Here is a 7,412-nt window from a genome sequence, read left to right as displayed (position 1 = left end):
GTTGTACCTGCATTTAGACAGCATTTTATTCAATTTTCCGGACGTTTCCTTACCTGATAATGTCTACATTTTATGTAAGCTTTCACACAATGTAAAAGTCGCTTATGGAAATCTAGCAGAAGTTTAATGCTCCTTTCTGTGTTAATTGCTTCCAGAAAAAAGATCTGTTTGCAACCCCATTAACACAGAAAATTGTGGGAGTTTTGCACTGTAATTTCCCCACCGCTTTCATGGAACATGCCATGAGACAAAATTTGTGGCGGTATTCTGGTATGCAGCTCTTTCCTGCCATTATCATGAGGGGAACCATGGGGGACCTAAGCATGCATGCATGTTACAGGTTATGACGTGTCTAACACCCACTGGTGTGATTGAAAGTAAATGTGACACAGCAGTATATTGATGAAAAAGCCACAGTTCCATAGTGGGTCATACAGTATAAAAGGATTGTTAGAAACAGTCCTCGCCAACTGTAGCAACTAGTGTTCAGCAGCATATTGCCTCTGAATCTGGAGGCTTCATATAACCCTAATAACTACGTAATAACCAAACTGCGAGAGGCAGTGAAGGATAGGCGTGCCTGGCGTACTCTGGTCCATGGGGTCACGAAGAGTCGGACACGACTGAACGACTGAACAACAACAACCACGATATTCCCTGGACTCAATGCATTGCAGAGTGGAGATCAGTAATTCAGGACAAGCTGTCTTTCTTATCATTTTTCTCACTGCATAAGCCGTTACAATTGTCCATGAAACAAAGTTAGAAAACTGCTCAGGAAGACACAAATGTTTCATACTCTTAATAATATGTGAGGACCAGAGGTGTCTTTTTTGCAAGGTTTGTCATTTCTACAAACCACGTCTCAGCTTGTCATCTAACTTTCTCTTGAAACTTCCAAGTTCAGATACATGATGCACTTAGGGAAATGTTGCCAAGCAACTAGGAGAGCCCCAATAAAGTTAACTGAAACTTTCTGTTTGCTTTCATAGGAACAGAATGTTTGGTCCAAACTTTCATTTCTCTTTTCATTATTGTTTGGTGCAATCCTTTCTAACCTCAGGCAGCAGAGTACATGATTCTGTTTTCTAGCTAGAAAATTTTCACTTGTCATCTTTAATAAGCACATCCTGCTTATTGGAATGATAAACAATGTTGTTCATTTGCTTATGACTTCTGTTTTGTGCAAACCTGTCACAAGAAGCAGCATTTGATTTTAACAATTAAGTTCAGGACAATAATATAACTCAGAATTATAAGAGTTGGTTTTACAGTGGGAATGAAATCTACTTGAGGACAAATTGGAAGAACAAACTTGTCATTCTTAATTAGGGTCATTTGCTTGACAATGGAAGGTGATATGAATTTTAGGATTCTGGAGAATAGCATGCTGCAGTCCTAATGCCAAAAGCCACTGATGTTCTATCTTGTGGACCAAAGTCCAGTGACCTTGGAATTCATTCAATCAATCTCACCGGTTGTCCATTCAGTTTCTTGCCCAGGAGCATTTAAAACACTGCGAAATATGAAAATGGATTTTCTGAGCTGGAATGATATAAATGAGATGAGACACTCTACTTGAAATGGGAATCACATAAGATAAGCACTAAGCAAATCACCATCTGCTCATCTTGTGTGGAATAATGAGATCATAAGAAGAGTCCTACTGGATCAGATCAAAGCCCTATCTAGTTCTGCATCCTGTTATTACAGTGGCAAACCAGATGCCTATGCGAAGTTCACAAGCAGGACCAGAGTGCAACAGCACTCCCCATCACTTGTGATTCCCAGTAACTGGTATTCAGAGGCATCCTGTCTCCAACATAGCAACTGAGCCTGGTAGCTATTGATTGCCTTATCCTCCATGAATTAGTTTAATACTCTTTTAAAGCCTTTCAAGTTGGTGACCACCACTACATTCTGTGCAAGTGAATTGCACAGATTAACGATGCACTGTATGAAAAACTACTTGTCCGTCCTGATGATCCCAAGTTCTAGTGTTATGAGACGGGAAGAAAAAACATCCATATGTACTTTTGTATAGTGTTGTGTTAAAATGATATAAATGATACAGCTTTACACCTGTATCTTGTCTCCCCTGACTTATTTTCTCTGCTGAACTAAAAAGCCCCATATAGAACCTTTCCTCATATAGAAGTTGCTCCAGTCCTTTGATAATTTGGCTTGCCTTTTTCTGTGTCTGTGTACTGAGAAATCCATGGTGAACCGTGAAATGGTTGGCCACTGTGGGGAACTGAATGCTTGACTGATCCAGCACTTTTTATGCTCATGTGTAAGGATTTGGTACATACACCTTCCACACAACTCTTACTCTTTTTAGCTTTCCCTTAAAGTTTATCAGAGGTTTTATCTAAGCAATGAACTCTCACTTCACCTTATATTTCTCATTAGGTGAAATCAGGGTTCTCTCTCTCTCTCTCTCTCTCTTTCACACACACACTTAGTTCACTACTTTATTGCAAATATTTTCACTTTTCCCAAAATCCCTCAAAAGTTTTTGCCCAGGCCGAAGCATCTAAACTCAGCAACAATGTTACCGAATTGCATTGAGTTCTGAAAAGTTCTGTCATGAGACAGGGGAAGCTGTTTTAACATTAGGCAGTCTTGCTGTCTGGTATATTCCTGACCAGCTGAAACTGATTGCAATCATACAGTATCACATGTACTAAAAGCACATCATGTTGTGCATTGCTGGGCCTTTGGGCAAGACTTAATTTCCAGAAGCTTCCTTGATAAACATTGTGCTTAATTGCCCTGTCCTTTAATGGCATATAATCTGCCTAATCGGATTGGTCAAGCTTCAGAAAATTTTAACAGATGCATCAGAAACTTCTTTTGGGCCACTGATTTCATGCGATAAGAAGTAGGAGGGTGGGAAGTATTTGGGTACCATTGAAATATTTTTTCCTAAGTCGTTATAGACATGAGAAGAATTTATCGTGATCTTATGTAACATATATTACTGTTTTTACTTTTTGGATGAATTTTTGTTCGTTGTTTTTTAAATTTCAATGAAGCATTAAAAAAAAAACTTTTTTCCTAAACAAGTTAGGAACTTCCTATACTAACCTATGAAATGTAAAACAATTACATAAAAACAGTTGCCAACCTTTTGTGTGAGTGGGCACATTTGGAACTTTTGGAAAGTGCCACAGAGCCCAGTCAAAAAATTGTTGTCATAGGGCAGGGGTCAGCAAAAAGTTTTTAGCCGCGGAGCCGTGGGCTGGTCCACTGTCCCTCAGACCTTGTGGCGGGCCGGAGAAGTGGCACCGGGTGGGGAGTTGGAAGAAGAGGCGAGGGGGGGCAAGTGGTCCTCCTCCCCACCCCCAGCCCCAGCCACTGCGCTTACCTTCCCAGGGGCTGCCGCTGTTGCTGACACCACCACCACCGCTGCTGCTGCTGCTTCTCATGTGTAGGCAGAGTGAACTCGTCAACTCCATGCTCTGGCCCACAGGAGCACCAGCACAGTGGCGGATGGAAGATGAGTGGCGTGAAAGGGCTGGCTCCGGAGTGGGGCTGCTTAAAATGGCGCTCAGCCAGCTCAGCAGAGCCCCCTTCCTCCTCTAGGCAGGGCGGGGAGAAGCCAGGAGGAGGAGGAAGGAGGCACCACTGTGGTGTGTGTGAGGGAGGGGAGGGAATGGCGCAGGAAAAAAAATGGCACAGCCCAGCCTGAACGAACAGAATCCCCACACTGATCCACGACTGTCCACGGGCCGGATCCTGAATGCAATTGGACCTGATCTGGCCCGCAGCCGTAGTTTGCTGACCCCTGTCATAGGCTATGGCATAACTCTAAATGACTGTCATCTCTGAAAGAGCAGAAAGAGAGACAGGGCCACAAAATGGTGCAGACTTCCTTCCCATTAGCCTGCCAGTCAGTGGTGGAAAGGGCATCCAAATCGGCCACTCACAGAAAAAAAAGCTCTTTGCACATATTCTCTGCTCGGAGTAAAAAGGAGAATGGTTGTCCATACCAGTCCAAGCATCCAATGAAATTGGGGCATGTTCAAGATATGCGTTCAGTGTAGAAGAGGCTAAGCTAGTGTAAATAGGCAGGAAGACTAAACAGTCTTTCATGTATCAATGGGGTATTTATTGAGACCTTTTGCAGGCACCATAGGAGGTACTGGCAGCACAGTGGCGCCCATGGACACCATGCTGGGGATCTCAATGCAGTTTCCTCTCATCTCAACCCACTAATGTATGTAAAGCAACAAACAAGGGAGAATCTGTCTATGAACTATCAACCTCATTCCAGATCCCGAGGCTGTGTATGATCCATGGTGGTGCAGTATGTGCATTGCTCCATTTATATTTGAGATTTCTCCTTTGCTTCTGCAGTCTTCTGGAATTTTCAAAACCCTATCAAGCTAATGTATCAGATGGAACTTGCAGTGGGTAGACCTCTACTGACTAAATTGCAAAGGACCACCTGAATGGGGGAAAGACCTTTTCATGTCTAGCTTGGAATCATGTGCATAAGTTTTCCTTAGCGCATATCCAAAGTTGAGTTCTGCTTAAAACAGTGATTCACAGTATCATATTCATCTTGACTGAATGTTCCCAAAAGGTACGTTCTGCATGAACAGGTCCCACGCCTGCAATATGCTCTAAATACAGTGGTACCTCAGGTTAAGAACTTAATTCATTTTGGAGGTCCGTCCTTAACCTGAAACTGTTCTTAACCTGAGGTATAACTTTAGCTAATGGGGCCTCCTACTGCCGCCATGCCACCGCCGCACGATTTCTGTTCTCATCCTGAGGTAAAGTTCTTAACCCGAGGTACTATTTCTGGGTTAGCGGAGTTTGTAACCTGAAGCGTCTGTAACCCAAGGTACCACTGTATGTATTTAAAATGTGGTTTCTCCATTAATCACAGTAGCATGCCATCATCAGCACCAGACACTGAAAATTGTTGCTCTGCTTCATAGACTGGCCATTTTGACAGTGCTGAAGGGTGCAGGGACGCTTCTAGAGGGGCAAGTAGTATGAATGTTGAAAAAAGGAAAGACACAGGGGTGGAGCCAGCATTATTATACTCTTTTATATGCTCAAATAGCAGCTTTCTCCTTGTGTAACCCACAGGAGGAAGCTGAGGAGTTGCCAACTTACTTCATCAAGAAAGGGAATGTCTCATATAGCTCAGAGAAGGGAGGGCTGGTGCTCCAAAAGTTCCTGAAGGAATCCTGAGAAAGCTCTCCAGAAATTATTGTGATTTGGCAGACAGAGATTGGCTTAAGCCCAAATGAATGGGGAACACAGAAACATAAAATGGAATAATGCAAACAAAGACTGCTTAATATGTCAACGAAGTCAGAGGTTGGAGGTTTTGGTGTGTTGTTTTCATTTTGCCATGCTTGCTGTATCTTTTCATTGTATGTAAGGTGCTGCTTTTTGTGATTTCCAAGTGGATTTAGAGGCATTCCAGCTGCTCACCAGTTCTTCAAGCTAATAAGGAATTTTTCAATGCCAAGAAAAATCACGGTGCTGAGACATGCCTCTAAAAATTATCTCGGTTCAGAGTCTCTTGTTTTGAAGCTGATTAATTGAATCCAAACCCCCATTCCATTAGCACCATCCCATACAACGGTCTCTCTGATTACCTAAGGGATAGTATAGTATCTGGACAGATAAGCAAGTGTCAAGGAGAAGCACTCATTCCTGGAAGAGGCGCACTGAGCCAGGATTTTCCTCTATTGACAACAACTGTAGATAGTGGAGTACTGTGTAGTTCACTCAATAATGCCATGATTTATTATTATTTTTGTAACTGTCTCATGCTCAGCATCAATGGGCAGTTGTAGACTATAAATAACAGCAACATGATTTCTTCTTCTTAACAACAACAACAAAATTACTATCCACCCTTCACCAACAGGTTCAGGGTAGGTTACAACAATTTTAAATTCAGAATTAAAAACAGTTAAACCATATTACATTCACAAGAATAGAGTGGGTCCTGAAACACGTATCTCAGGTGTCAGTAGTACTTGTATTATTACAATATAGTTAATGAAAAATCGAGGTTATTACACCTACTTTCATGATTTCTATTCTATGTAAATATTACAATGTTATTTAGCAACACAACAGGGTTATTCAAAGTGTGCTTTTTGTCAATACTACTGACTAAACCCTCTGGGGTTTAATGGAACTCATAATAGGAAAGAAGAGGATATTGAAATGCCAATCACTGAAGAAATCTCTTTAACGTTAATAGCTTGAGGAGGCAGTCTTTTAATTAACAATACACTTCTCGTGAAATTAATAGGCATTACTACCAGGCAATTTGCCAAAGAGGGCATTTAAGTGTTTGGGAAGTGCAGGGCATGTCTGAGAAGCTGCAGCAATAACAGTTGCACATGGAATTGGCCATGACTGTTTATGAGACAAAAACATTCATCCATTGTGGGGCCATAGATATCATTAGACCACACCATCCATGGCGTCAGTGCTTTTTTTAACTGGTGGAACAAAACTAAGCTCAGAAAGCACAGCTCCTTGCCTAACTCAAAACAACAACACTAAGAAGACAACATTGGGAGTGGAATGTATTCCTCAATACTAACACAGTTCATGTGCTCATCTGACAACAACAACAACAGATAAAAGAGGGATGATCTTCTTCCAGCCAATGCTGGCTTGCTCTCTATATTTTAGCTGGGCAAGATGGAGGCTTGTCATGACATCTCTCTGCTTGTCAGTCTGTATAGAGTACTCTTACCCAGAAGTCCTATGAGAGATGAGCAGGAAGGTTTGTCTATTCTTCATGTCTAGAGTTTTGGGACATGTCACATTTGTCGTGGGATAACTGAGTGCTCCTGACTGCATTTACAATTTACTACAGGTGAGCTATTCAGAAGCTTGGTGACACATCACATTATTTCCATCCTGTTCTATGTGACATTCAATTTGATGGTGGGGCAATGTTCCAGAACAGGGTATTTTGAGAATTTTTGAAAAAAGCAATTTCTTGTCAAGAATGGATCTGGGAGATTTGGTGTGGCTCTCTATAATTCCTATCCAAAGCTTTGAGGCATCTCAGTCTGGTTACTGGGATATCTTAGAACCAAGTAACCTACAACTTCTAACATTTAATATATGAGATGGGCCTTCTAAACTTTTATTACCAAGTGGGAGAAGCCCATCTTGAACTTCAGAGTGTGGATAATACCATATCTTGGTTATTCAACTTCAAGATGAACAATGCTGGAAACAGAATGTGTCAGACTCTCTTGCTTGATTAATTGTAATGACAACAAGAACACAACATAGCATCATTTATACTGTCAAATCACCCACAGATGAATAACTTCCATTTGTTAAAAAACTTGGAGAGGAACAATAAGTGCTGAATTGAGAATAGGAAAATACAAAAATTCTTCATTTTA

Source organism: Lacerta agilis, chromosome 3 (genome assembly GCF_009819535.1).
Source record: "Lacerta agilis isolate rLacAgi1 chromosome 3, rLacAgi1.pri, whole genome shotgun sequence".
In the NCBI taxonomy this organism is placed as follows: Eukaryota; Metazoa; Chordata; class Lepidosauria; order Squamata; family Lacertidae; genus Lacerta; species Lacerta agilis.
The sequence above is the reverse complement of the archived record's forward strand: the minus strand, read 5'-3'. Positions refer to the sequence as shown.